General features: G+C 34.4%; 1 protein-coding gene across 2 annotated transcripts in view; it reads right to left on the bottom strand.

Moving 5' to 3' along the window:
* Positions 1 to 14929, bottom strand: part of LOC119631960 (capon-like protein) — a 224619-nt gene that overhangs the window by 208708 nt on the left and 982 nt on the right. The gene's annotated exons all lie outside the window — the stretch shown is intronic.

Below are 14929 nucleotides of genomic sequence, written 5' to 3'. Positions count from 1 at the left end.
ATTTCTCCATTTAGGAATGTATCCACGGCTTGGAAATATAATCATAAAAAAGCTAAGCTTACGGTGGAGAATCTATATAGTAAAAACTATATATTTTGATATTGCAATAAGCTAACTGCCTACAATATTTATGCAATAAACAAATTAAAACGTTACATAAGGTCGGCAAGAATAAGGTCAATCGCTAAGTACCCTCGTCAAAAAATATCAAAAATTAGTTTTTGTTGCCATAAAAAAACTTAGTTTTTAAGAAATCTCCACACAGGAAGGAGAGATCCTGAAATACCAACTAACGTGGCCCAAGCATTCCCATCGACCGATGTACCGAAAGTTGAAACATGAAGACAGACGGACACACTTGCTTAAATCAATTCATAAAATGGTACCGGAAATCTTTGTAAATCTAGTGGCTTTTGCTCAAGCTGCTTTAGGTGTTGCACACATTCGTACAAACTTGATAATGGTATCCGGTATAAAAAATATGAGAATTAATTCATCGCTTATACGGTATATATTATACATACGGTATCGTTTTGTATACTGAAAGGTACTAGTTGACCAATCATAAAAACACTCTGCACACAATCGTGGAATGGTATTAAACTTAGTACGAAACTATCCTACAGAGGAAAAGTATCTCGTGAATAATCTGTAGCACTAACCGAGTATATAACATAATCGAGTCGAAGATGTTATATTATATATATTTATATGATAAATAACTTGAGAAATATTATATAAAATCCTATCTTTTCAATAAAGTATATGAAGAAAATGAATTCAATTTTCTCGACTCAATTCGACTTTAATAGAAAAGTCCTCTTTGTGTGTTATTAGCTATGAAAATTGTATTCAATGTAATACAAAAAAAAAAAAAAAATCAAACATGATTTAATTTATTTCTTATTATTATTAATTTGTTCTTATGGCAATTTATTTGTTGTTGTTTTCTTTTTTTCATAAAAATCAATACCGATATATATATGATGTACAAATGCACACATACACTGTCTTTGTTTATTATAATATTTAATAAATAATTTTAATAAATATACGTATGCATAGAGGTACGCATATACAAGAGGAATTTTCTTCTTTTTTTTTTTTTTTTTTTTAAATTCAATTCGAGGCACATTTACTTCTTTGGCTAGCGAAATGTACACTTTTCTTGCTATGGTTTCTAAAAATAGTATTTAGCCAAACATTCAATCATTCAGTGAGACAAGTAAGCGGACCGACAATCAGCCAACTCGGCACCCACAATATCGTGTCGTAGTTGTGCATACGTTTCTAGCCACCGCCAGACGATGATGGTGTACTACATTTTTCCTACCATCTGTAACATTCAAAAAAGCACAAGAGCGTGTACTTTTCTTATACGCATAAGATTCAATAGACCGAGGCCTTGTCTACAGTTGGCAAGTTTTCATGGCCTTCAAAGTTAACACAGAAAGTCCGAGCTTGACATAGGTGTTTTCAATTGCCTGCAACTATTTGAGCTTGCTATGGGAAATTCACTTAGCATCCTGTAAAATTTCTACAAAATCATAAATATTTCCTTTCAGTCGCTCTAAGACACGCTCTGAAATTACTGAAGCATGCTTTGAATTTGCTCTTAAAAAAGCAAAAAAAGCAAAAAGAGAATAACCAGAACTGAGATCTTGTAAAATATCTAAAAAATAAGATCCTATAATGGGAGGATCAATTACTTCATGTACTTAAATATATTAATCTTTGAACGATTAACTAAATGGCGAACTATAGTCATGGAGTTGGAATTATGCTTCAAGGCACTTACCTTACTCGCAAAGGCTAACTCAACCGGCGCTCAACGTGGATCGTCTGGCGATCACAAACACTATCCGAAAACCCTTGCTACAACACTGACAGAGATAAAATTGAAGTTCATTTGGGTGTCGAGTTATATCCGTCTCTTAGAAAATAAATAATCTGACCTAATAGACACATTTGCGACTGTCATTAGTTACGGACGGTATAATGGAAAAATTGGATATTGGGAAAAAAAACCTAAAAAACAAAATTGAAATTGACAAAAAAAAATATCAATGCTACCATGAACTCTACTTTCCTGTTAATCGTTTATCTTTTTCCAACACTATATATATATATGTCCAACCAACATTGAAGAAATCAAGGTTTGGTCATACAATTGCAATATGCCAATGGGTCCTTAAGACATCTGCCTCTCCAACTTGCAATTGCAAGTGGGCCAATATATGATAACTAAGCACAAACCAACATACATAGATAATTGTAGCATTTCGTTAGCAAAACTTCCGCAACAAAATTATTCGATGGTTTTCTTTTTGCGGTAGGTGGACTTTAAAATGCTAACAACTACCTGTGCTATGTACGCTTATGCTCGTGGTAGCCTTGGCCGTTGAATTAAGCTGTTCTTAATTATGAAATAACAAGTGCAGGTACAGTTCCTGGAACGGTTCCTTAGCGTCTGGTAGACGCTCACTGCGTAGCTCTTGATCACAAGTAATCTCTCTTTTGCCGCCAACATGTGCCACAGTATCTTTTACAATTATTATTATTAGATGGTGGATCGAAACGTCCAGTGTAAACAAACTATGAAAAGATCAAGGACAAGAGCAAGAGCCAACAAATTGAGCGGGGCGTAATTACTGATCTTTTTGTGAGGTATATATGTAAGACTACGCACTATAAATATATGTACACGATACGATAGTATGTATGGAATAGATGCGTGATCTAAATAAGCAATACTTATGGATGCTTGTGTAGAAAGTCGTTTAGAAAAGCTAAATGAGTGACGTAAACAAATAGGATCTATATTCATTCCTTGATGAAATAAAAATTAAATTTTAGTGTAAGGTGCAGGTGTTTCTATGGTCTGAAAACATCATACATTATATTTATCAATTTTTTCAATATTCACCTATAATATGTTGAAAATATTTTATTGTGAAAACATTATATTTGGCACATTATGTATTGTTTACATTTATATATATTCATATTTCAATTCATAAAGCAAAATTATTTCCAATTTTTAATAACACTTAAATTCATTCAATCAATTTAAACGAAAAACCAATGCAAGCAGTTTGCCAAGTTCTCTTAAAATATACGCTTCAATCACGACACCTATAACAACAGTACGCCACTAAAGCTGACGTATCATAATAATATTTCAATTCTGTTCAATTCAAATGCTTCTGTTCCGCATGGAGCTTCTAAAGAGGGGCGAGAAGCTAAACTTTTTGAAATTTTCCAATAAACGACCTACGACACATAATAAAAGTACACGAGAATTATTATATGCATTATATATGTAGTGGAAACAAGGGGCAATCATAGAAAAGATTGGAAACTCTATCATGTCGTAAATAAGAAATTTTTGCTCAGAGCTACTTGAAGCTTTGTAAGAAGATCAATTTTTCTAGTTACACACTTATCTGCATACTACGATCGACTCCATGTTCACTAATTTCTTCAAAGTAGCTTTGTCGCTACGTATATGTTGCAGTTAGTTACTTTCTGTTTTGTGCTTGGAGTCTAACAATTTGCCCAAAACTTTGTCCCCTTGCCCATGCTTCTTCTTCTTATTGCGCTAGCTTGTGTTGTGATGATCTATGGTGCCCTAATTGGTTGGTACTCGAATATGTCTTGTTGTTTATGCAAGAAGCTGCTTAGAAAGCCACAATTAACTGTCACTAACGTACGGATTGTGGCAAGATTTCATAAGAAGTGTATACAATGTTAATTGAGAATTCGTAGCTCGCCTTTCGCTGCTAGAGTAAATGATTCACGGGAGAAATTCCTACCTCAGCAGCTCTAGCAGACCGTCGAACAAATCACTTGGAACTTCAATACTATATTTCAAGAGGCGTGTGATAACGTTGACGAGAAGTTTAAGAATCTGGGAATCAAACTCGAGGAGAAATTTTATTCATGCATTAACGACTTACAAGTAGCCATGAAAATGATGGATGGCCTGGAGTTAAAAAACCCAAACCTTAGGAATAATTGACTAAATTGGCTGCGAGGGATATGTTATGAAAACAATGTCTTATCACACGTACAATGATTCTTTCCGACGTCATTGGCGGTGAAATATGCTCCCAAATCTACATTACTGAGCATCTATCGCCACTTGGCTTGAAGCTGAACTCTTTATGCAGGACGATGAAGAACAATTGATCTTCAGCAAGGATTTTCCCAAAAGTAAGTTTTACAACCAATGATAGCGCTGCGGCTTCCTACGATCTTTGCATGTTTCTAATCAGTTACAATAAAGTCTAATCTTTCTTCAATATCTTGTTTATTCCTCTTATCTCAGTTTTTTTTTTTTTTTTTTGTTCAATTTATTGTTGTATTAGTCCATCTAATAGGTCTAGGAAACTCCATGAGCTTGGTAATCTTCTTGAGAGTAATAGGCTATAAGGCTGTAGGGCTTTAGGTTTCCCAGTGTATAATTTATATCGAAGTGACCAACCAGTGTCTAAAAGCAGGGAAGTTACCCTATACATCCGCTCAAAATTGCATTTTAGGAACATTTTCTTGAGCTGTATAGAAGGGACTCTTTGAATCTCTTTTCGTAGAATTAAGTACCCGGACTACTAAATTAGGGGTTGGTATTACCTATTTGCCCAGAGGTGATATATCCGCTTTCAAAGGAATGCATAGTTACCTGTTTGCCATACACCCCAATATCGTAATATCTGGACATTTTAATTGCGATTTACTTCATTGGGGTAAAGCTGCTAACGTACAAGGCATGTGCTCCAGAAAGGGTCTCTGTTTCAGACATAATTGTTTACTGTCTAAAGACCACATCGTCTCCTTCGTTTATTCTTTCTTAAACATTCTTCTTTCTCGTTTATCTAAAATTCAGGTCCCTTACAGAATCATTCAAACTCGATCACCAAGCCTTTTAATTGATAGAATAGAGGCCATTTCATAAAAATATCACGCTTTTCTAACTCATCATCCTAAAGATCTTTTACTTTTCATATTGCTACACTTTGGAATGCCTTACCGCTGGAGCTGAAACCCTTCGACGATTCTTTGAAAGCATTTAGAAGAAAATTGGCCACACTGTTAAGCTCGTAATTTATTATATTGTTGCTAGTAGGAAGTAATGATAACGAAGTTTATGGAGCAAGACGATTGCATTTGCAGTCATTTCGCTGACTTGTATACTCACTTATGTTGTAATTTCTTTTTGCTCATGAAATGCATCTATGTAAGTAGGTAACAAGCGTATGGCTTTATAGTTAAAATGAAATGAAGTTATAAAAAACACTATGCCACCTACCGCATACGTTACATTAAGCTCGCGTGTATTTATGTTACATCCAGAAGGACTTAGGATAGACCCATAGATAGATATAATGGATACTACGAAAAACAATAACAATAATCGTAATAATTTTTTTGTTAACAAATATGTATGTTTATAGAAAAATAATGAAAATTCAAGAATAGAATGAATAATGATCATTCATGCGTCAAGGGTTAAGTGTGGATAATGGATGTTTGCTGTGATACTAGACACAGCTCAAAATTGAGGTGAAAAAATAATCCATAGCACGTATAATATTCGAAATAGTAGATTTCTGCTATAAATGACAGAAAATCAAATCCCACTATCATAATAGAAGAAGTGGCATTGTGTGTGTTAGATTGTGATAGCATGTGAGCAACATTCTCTACAATTTCCGCAGTGTAAAATGTAATTTCTGCTATAATAGCAGAAATGATATTCTTATGCTATTCCATAATATATGTAATATCCAAAAGGAAGCTTCAGAGACCCTGTAAAGCACACACATTCTTGATCAGCGTGATATTCTGAATTGATTTAGCCATGTCTGTCGATCTGTGTATCTGTGCGTTTGAGTGGTGTGTGTTATTTGCACTCTCCTGGTCGCAAAAATAAAGATAACGACTTCAAATTTGATAGAAACATTGGAAGTTTTTGCGAGCAAGTTGGTGTTGAAAATGGGCTAAATTTGTCAGAGTTGAAGCGCGCTATGACGTGTAAACTGAACACAATGCATTTTTTTTTTAACAAAAATTTTTGGATTTTTGCTCATTACTCGGAAATTATTTAAGTTAGAAGCCTGAAATTTTCCAAATTTACTTTACAAAATAAATACTCAATATTCAATACAAACAAAATATTCTACTCTTTAGGTCAAAAAATGGAACTAATTAGATGTTGAAGTGTGGGGACCACACAACGTGAATTATCACTATAACATCAAGTGGCTTGTGGTAAATTAAAGTCCTCCAGAACTGTAAATAGATTATCATGTTTCGACCACGGCATCGTTCCAGTTATATATAAGTTTATATGGGCGTTTATTACCAACCTTCACGCGAGTGGCAATTCGACGTCGGAAGGAGTTGGCGATTCAAGTGAGCAGGACGCAAACGCAACAGTTGTGCCAATTAATATACCACCACCAGTACGATCTAATCGATCTGTCTCGAAAACATGGAATGCGCTATGAAAACGTTCCGGCGAATGGAGACCAGACTTTAGCCAGGTTATAGTGAAATCAATACAGGGGAACTTAGTGCTCACTGAATTTAGATAAATAGACCGAATTCTAGAGTTTATCCTCCTAACATATTGGGAAATGATAGTTACTAGGCCTGAGGAAGCGTTCAGCTTTTTCCGGATGGAGGAAGTACAGAATTAATATTTCGAGGCTTATCCCACGTTTGAGATGAACATAATTTGAAATGGTCACACGTCTAAGATTGACAGGTGGGGCTTTTGCAGCAAGCTAATCTTTAATGTTATCGTATGCGGCGCTAGTCTTGAAATAAACATTGCTTTCTAATGCTGCTGGCAGGGAGATAACATACGTATAGGGATTGTGGCGTCCTTAAGTCGTTTTTTATCGAAATAGTGGCACAAGAAGCACTCAAAATAAGTAAAATATTCCGTAACAAATATGTAACTTACCGCAATCAATTTTAGTAAAAAACATGAATTTTTATTGCACAAATTAATTCATTAATTCCAGATCAGCCAACATTTCGCAAGCCTACCAGCTTCTTTACATTCTATATATATCTTAACAGGGCCACCATGAATCTTAAAATTATTATTAACCCCCCCAAGGAACCATTAGGAATCGAGGGCAGAGACTTTTGATATGAGGAAAAAAGATGGAACGATTCTGCCTGATTGTACCTCTTGGTGTTGGTCAAATGCACCGAAAGAGAGACAGGCGTAAAGAAACGAGGAGGATTTATTATTGTTGCTTATATTGTTTTGTGATTTGGACTGAATGAAATGAATGCAGCCTAATGCTGCATTCATTGATGATCGTTTCAAATTTTCAATGACAATGCCGTAAGCTCGTTACCAATATCTCTGTGAAAAGCTTATAAGAATCTATTTCACACTGTCTGCAGTGGGAACTTAACCAACGTAATCCTTTCGATCGATCCAAGACTGCGTCTGTAGCTCGTCCAGTACTGCCCGCACATTTCGCAATGTAGTATCGCTCGCAAAGCCAGCAATTGATGAAACGATCACATTTAGGGACAATTTTGGCGCGACGAACCCAAATTTATGGAGAGAGAAAAAGCAAAAAAAAAAAAAAAAACAAAGAATATATTCAACTATTCAAAATGTTTACTTGAAATAGTACATAAAATTCGCCCCATTAATACTCTGTACTGTAAAGAGAAAACTAACAGCAATGATGTTTTAAAATCAACAACAAAACTGAGCCAAGCAGAAAACAAAGAATTAGAAAATAATGCAGAAGCATGAGAAGGAACAAACGGTCTTTCAACCTCCTATTCCTACTAGAAGTTGTTTAGAAGTAGACTTTGAACACGATAAACAACACCAACCGGACGCACGAACGAAAGATATGGCTATGAATGTAATCCAAAACCAAGCCACCTCAGTCAAAAAGAAATAAGTAAAAATAAGGAAACCTTTTGACGGGACGGCTAAGTACTGACCGCAAAGCAAAACAACAAAATATATTCAAGACTTAAAAACAATTCGATGAATACAAATTACAAACATAATTCGATTATTATCAACTTTTGCAATTATTTACATTCTATAACCATTTAAAACAATAGAAAAGAAAAGAATTTATAAGCACAAGAGAAATAAAGACGACCACAGCGCGTGCCCAGAGTTGCCAATCGGCTGCTGTTTTCACATTACTTTTGAAGTCTACCTTCGTTTTTTTTTTTTTCGTTGTCCATTTTACCTTCATATTTTTTTGGTTGTTGTATGTTGTTGTGTATTCGATTTTTTCTATTTTTTTTTTTTTTTTTTTTTTTTTTTTTTTGTGCAAATATTTGATATTTGGCGCTGGCAGTGTTACCATGTTGATCGCAGAAATGTATTCTGCAGTCTCCCAACCAGAATAGTAAATCTGCACAGAATTTCTATGCCATGATGAGAGCAGATTTACTATCCTTAATTAGACCCTAAGCCTTGTTATGACAAGCAGTATGCAGCAGGCAACAAACAATGAAATATTCAAGATTCTATTGTTTATACTCGTACAAGTACAATTCCTTAAGCAAGCGTACGCACAAGCAGTTACAAGTATTTTTAATATAGTGTAAATATACCCGCGCACGCGTCTATTCAATAGATTCCACATACAAATTCTTTATATACCTCACACAAAGATAAGTAATTTCGCTCGGTTTAGTTATTTTCGCTCCGTTGCTCTCTTTTATATCGTTTGTTTACATCGTACGCCTTAATCCACTATCTAATAATTCTGCTGCCGAAATGCTCCATTTTATAGTACATTGTTTTTGGTTCATGCAAATATGACACAGTGATCATTTGTACTACAATATAAATGCAAACACACACATATGTAAGTAATAGACGGTATACGGTATACGTAAATCTTATCCGTATTTATTTAAATTTATGTACATTTGAATGCATGTAAACGAACGTATAAGTACATGTACATATATAATATATGTATGTACATACATGAGAACTGTCTCTATAAGTTGCTTGGCTATTTATTCTTTTTATTGGGATTTTTATATTTTTGTGTTTTCTCTTTGATACTTTCACATATACGAAACATGCCATGCGGACGTTACGATATGTGCTTAAACTACACAATCATGCAAATTAGACTCCTGTTATATCATAGTTATGCGTACGACAAGGGTATATGGCGTATTTCAAGAAGATTAAATTTTCAAAACAAAATCGTCGCTGCTTTCTTCGTATATGAAACTAATAAATTTTCAAAGCCGATACCTTGCTAAGAGGTAGAAGATTTCTTTAGAGCACTTTTCTACCAGCCGGTAGCATCAGCAAGCAAACTGCGCAGCAGTGAACAAAAAAACTAATAAAAACTATTGATCCATTATTCGTTGTAAATATCCGAGTGTGATAGTTCACTATAAAGATCAGACGTGACTGGCTAAAAAACGAAACGAAACGAAACTTACAGGTCAGGGGAAGAGTCTGCAGCTTTCTCGCCAATAAATCCCGGCTAATTTTGACCGACTAGCGATAAGCCTATAAAGTCTGTAATGCTTGTAGAAGGTAATAGTACATAGATAACTATAGACGAGAACAAACTGAGATATTATTAACAAAATTCAGAAGAAATAATGGCGCTTCACTTGGCTCAATGTTTGCGAAAATCCTGGTCTGAAGACAACATTTATGGAGAATTTTTTAATTACCTTACTACTGACATCGCAGTCGTCGATTAAGTGAAGTGTGAAGAAAATCCATACACAAAACTGAAATTGCACGACTCTCGACTGTAGATACCTGGTAGACTTTTGAAAAGTCGAACTAAAATTTCGACTTAAAGAAAGCTGCGCAAACAAAGCGTGCTTGCAATGCATCATTTCATCAAGACAACGCATCAGTTCACACGTTCGCTGCAATAATGGATAAAACCAAGCAGTTAAATTTCGAATTTCTTCCTCATTCACTTCATTCACGAGTTGATTATGGTACATTCTCTCCCGACTACTGCGCAAGGTTATCCAAAAGATTCTTTTCAAATATATGATAATCTCTTCACGAAGATATTTAGATACCCAGTGCATCCAGTAACAAATGGACGTAGGGAGAGACGTACGGACTTGTTTAAATCATTTTATAAAATAGTACCGGAAATCTTTATAAGTCTAGTAATCTAATATAAAAAGAATTTTCGTCAATCGATATCTGGTATAAGGAAGAACAATTAATTCAATGCACATACGATATACATAGAGTATCACATACATATACATATTTAATTAAGTATCATATTCATACTGAAGGATTCTAGTTGACCAACCACAAAAACACACCCAATATAGCGAGTTGACGCACAAAATTACGAAGTAAACAAAGTTGAGTCTATATTGATCCGTTGTTTAACCCGTTGTCGGATATATCTGCCAGTTGTTCTCATGGCAAGTAAAGTGTGTTGTAGAACATTCAAGGATTGACCATGTCCGCCTTAAAACTTTAATTTAACGATCTTATCGACAATCGTGTAAGATATCTTGGCTTACACCATAGCTTGGCTGGGCTTGACCAAAAATGAAAGATTATGAAAAATCCTATGAAAGTTAAATGCCAGCAACTTGAGTTAAAAACCGGAAGACTCTATTGGTCATATTTGTTTAAAATCTCCGAATCTTTTATATCCATCATCGTTTACCCCAAAAAAAGACAAAACAAGTAAAAGAAGAAAATTCTCATGCTCTATAATGTGGAGTGGGGGGCAGTTGATTTCTTCTATTTTGAAAATAAAAGTTTTTGTCATAGAGGCATGGGGCCATGGTAGGCGTTTCCTTTGAAAAGTTTAGACTAAGTACAAGTTCGTTTGCAAATTGTTAGGCGATGTCTTCATTTTCGCTAACGAGAGAATGTTTACCACATATACTACAAGGTTGCGCAAGCCGGCAGATGGACGGACGAACCGGCGGACATATTTAGTTGCACTCAAGGGCTGTAGCTGGCAAAGAATTTGTACACTTTATGCGACTTTTATACCTTGCTTGTGCGCGTTATATAGGTATTACAACAAGGAAGTTAAATTTTAACATATTATAATATTGGAAAGACACGGTCAGCTTTTTCCATTTTTGTGCACAGGTACTACCGCATAGCCCATAGAATATGCGTTCAAATTTTTTGTACATTTATATTCTGTAGTTTATGAGTAATGAGCAAAAAACAAAATTTTTCATTCCCCTTAGAAAACAGAGGTATTCTCAGTTTACGTGATGCTGTGGGCGTGTCCATTGACCGATTTGGCTCATTTTCAATACCAATCTGCGTACAAGAACTTAAAATGTTGCTTTTCGATTTTTACGGCCAGGAGGATGTTTACAACAAACATTACACAGTCAGACAGACGGACATGCCTAAATCGATTTAAGATATGATGCTGCTTGTGGGGTCTCTGATGCTTCCTTGCAAACGTTTTGACAAAATAAATATTCGCCCTTGTCCATCGATGATGGAAAAAGAAATGCGTTTTATACAAGAGTATCTTCCAAACCCATTTGTACATGTAACAGTCAGTAATTCTCGTATTTAGACAATTCAAATTCGGTAGCAACAGATAGTATTCATGATAATCTGGATATCCTAAATGTTATAAAATCTAATTCGAAACTCTTCTGCAAGATATATTGTCAAATTGAGCAATTAGATGAACCCGTTGGCCGTATTTGTTCCAAATGCACTCAATCGCTATCGATCTTCCAATTAGAAATTAATTTATTTTTCTTTTTTAAATTATTTGAATGAGTTTTCTTAATTTATGTGTATATTTATGTACTTGCTTACATCATTAGGCAACACGTCTTTATTAGTACATTTTTCTCATTTGGGTACAACGACGACAACAACAACAATAACAACTTCTGTTAGTTTCATCACTTTGCCATAACTTTTACTTAATTCGTTTTTCGACAGATTGTTAAAAGAAAAATAGAAAGAATAGAAATCAAAGACTCGCCGCCAGGACAACTATATAGCTTTAATTACGCGATTTTGTATATTAATTGAAATAATTTGCAATCGAAAAGCAAAATGCATTGTTTCTATTGCTTCCTTACTACTTCCTACTGCGTAGCAAAAAAGCCCTTGTAAATTACGATATTCAATATTGAACAGTGTTTAAGTCATTTTTCTTTATTTCGCAAATTGATCAATCGGTATGCTATTCATTACACAATATATCGTCGATCAATTGGTTATGAATGTATATTGATATATGTATATGTGGGTGTGGGTATACACTAGTGAATGCTCATTTAGAGCAATGTGTGAAATAAACGTAATGAAATAATTATGAAAAATTCGAAATGCATAGTGCAGTGTCGAAGTATTTGCAAAATAAAAGCATAGGAAAGTGTGCGCATATAAATGTCTGTCTCTTTATATAGATATATATATATATATATATATATATATATATTTTACACGGCAAGCTATATGCCTAATATGCAAATATGTAGATACAATACATGAGAAATTTACCCACAGCAGCAACAGCAGCAGCAACAGCCGTAACAGCAAACGTAATTAGGTATAAATTTTTCCTTATTCTCTTCTTTTTTTTTTTGCATTTTCGTTTCTCTCTTGAATGCAAATTACTTAATAATAATATACAAGCAGCTAGACAGACAATTAATTTTATTATTATTTCAATTTTGTAGTCATTACCGAAAGATGAGCGAGCATCCATACACTTCAAGTTCTCAATAAATAATTTATATAAATGCATCGATGGGAGATTCTAACAATAGATCTAACCATGCTATGCTAAAGTCTGTCCGTCCCTAAATATATCCCATCCAAAAAATTAGGTTGAAATGTTGATACTTGATTTATCGGCTACCGAGTCAGTTTGTGCTCCAATGGGCTAAAATAATAATAAAAAAAAGAAAAGAAAGAAAAAAAGCCGCGATTTGTCGTGTAGATGTTATGCGATCTATGAATGAATTTTTGATTCATTTTTCGATCATTAAATATCGTATAAAACCTGGATAGCATCTAAACGTAACATATTCGTGTCCGTCCATAGCAAATATAATTTCTTGTTTGTTAGATATTGGATTTGAAATCATCGAAATTAACGTGATCCGTCCCCGAGGCGAGTATAACTTACTTGTTTTACGCGTAATATCGCTTTGTAATATAATTACATTTATTTTATTGTCATCACTATTATTATTGCATATTATATGCAAGTATGGAATAGTTATGTTTTGATGTTTCCATTTTATTGTTTATGTTAATTAATTTTTTTTTTAATTGTCTTAAAAATATACACGACATCGTTTAATACCAAATTTTTACCGTCCAAATATGTAATTAACTTGACTTCTAATTAAAATTTCATAGCTTAGCTGAGAAGCCATTAGCGTTACTATAATTTAAAATTCGCTTTCGTTACTATTTACACGTTAACGGCATTCGTTTGTTTCGTTTACTTGAATTAAATGAATTTCAAAAGAAACGAAATGAAAAGTCAAAGGACAAAAATTGCGAATCACAAATCAATTCATTCGTATATATTACTATTGCCAACTATTCCTTCTAACATATGTGCATAGAAGCAATAGGTTATGCATTGTATCCTTTCAATGAATTCAAGATAAAGCCAAGTTTTCGTACTTGGTATTCTCCTCTGATTCACCGTTTTTATGCTTGCGAAAAACTTCCGCAACCCTACATAGCAGTCAATAGAGTAAAGATTTCTCTTGTATCGTCTATATTAACGAAAGCAGATAAAACTGAAACAATTAGAAATGTTATATTCGGCGGGAACCGAATCTCGCATACCCACCATTATGCTTTTTCCGCACTCTAATCCACAAGTTCTTTTATTTGATACCCATATCGCGGGTGTTATGAAGAAAAAATTAATCGCGGTGCCTACCATATTCATATTAAAATTAACCCATTTTCAGGCAGATAATATGCCTTCATTTGGGGAAAGTACAGATTGCTCGTAAACATTCGGTATTGTTTGCCTTATGATAAATAAGCATGAAACTTCAGAAAAGTGAAAAAAATTTCATTTAATTACTTGTAACTTTGTACGCATAAGGCCGATTAGTTCTATTTTTGGACCTAGATAATAGAGTATTTTGTAAAGTAAATTTGAAAAATTGCAGCCTTGTAACTTTAATAATTTGTGAGCAACGAGTAAAAATCCAGAAATTGTTGTTACATAAAACTTAGTTGCGTTCAGTTTACGCTTCTGCACTGACCAATTTGCCCCATTTTCAATATAAATATGCTTGCAGAAACATCCAATGTTTCTACCAAATTTGAAGGTCGTATGTTCATTTTTGCGACCAGGAGAATGCCAACAACAAGCATCACACCGACGCACAGGGATGGGTAAATCAAGTCAGGATTTCACGCTGATTAAAAATACATATACTTTATGGGGTCTCTGAAACTTTCCTTTGGATGGTACATATATTATGGAAGAAAGACAGAATCAGTATTTTTTCAAAGCGAATATTATGTAACCACAACTGGCAACAAAATGGAAGCACAAGAAGATAAAATGGCTAATTATATAATCAATTACGTTTATATCCGTCCGTCTGTCAGTAAGTATGCGAATGTACCTCAATGGTATGAAACGGTCACCTGCAGGTATTGACCAAAGATCGGACAAGAAACAAATGATATCATCTGGGTCACGTCCTTTAATGGTAAGCAAGAGGAGGCGGGCGGACCTTATTATCCGCCACACATCTGCATCATTTCATACTACTAGCAAGGAATATTACAGTGGAGTAAACACGTTGTTATCTTTCTATCAACTGTTCTATAACCTTAGAACCATCCTAAGAGGCAGGATCAAAATGAGGGACAAGTTTTGTCCTCACACAAACTTTATGATATCTTCGTGTCAAAAGGAAA

Source organism: Glossina fuscipes, unplaced genomic scaffold, assembly GCF_014805625.2.
Source record: "Glossina fuscipes isolate IAEA_lab_2018 unplaced genomic scaffold, Yale_Gfus_2 1, whole genome shotgun sequence".
NCBI lineage: Eukaryota > Metazoa > Arthropoda > Insecta > Diptera > Glossinidae > Glossina > Glossina fuscipes.
This window is presented reverse-complemented; position numbering and strand designations above follow the sequence as displayed.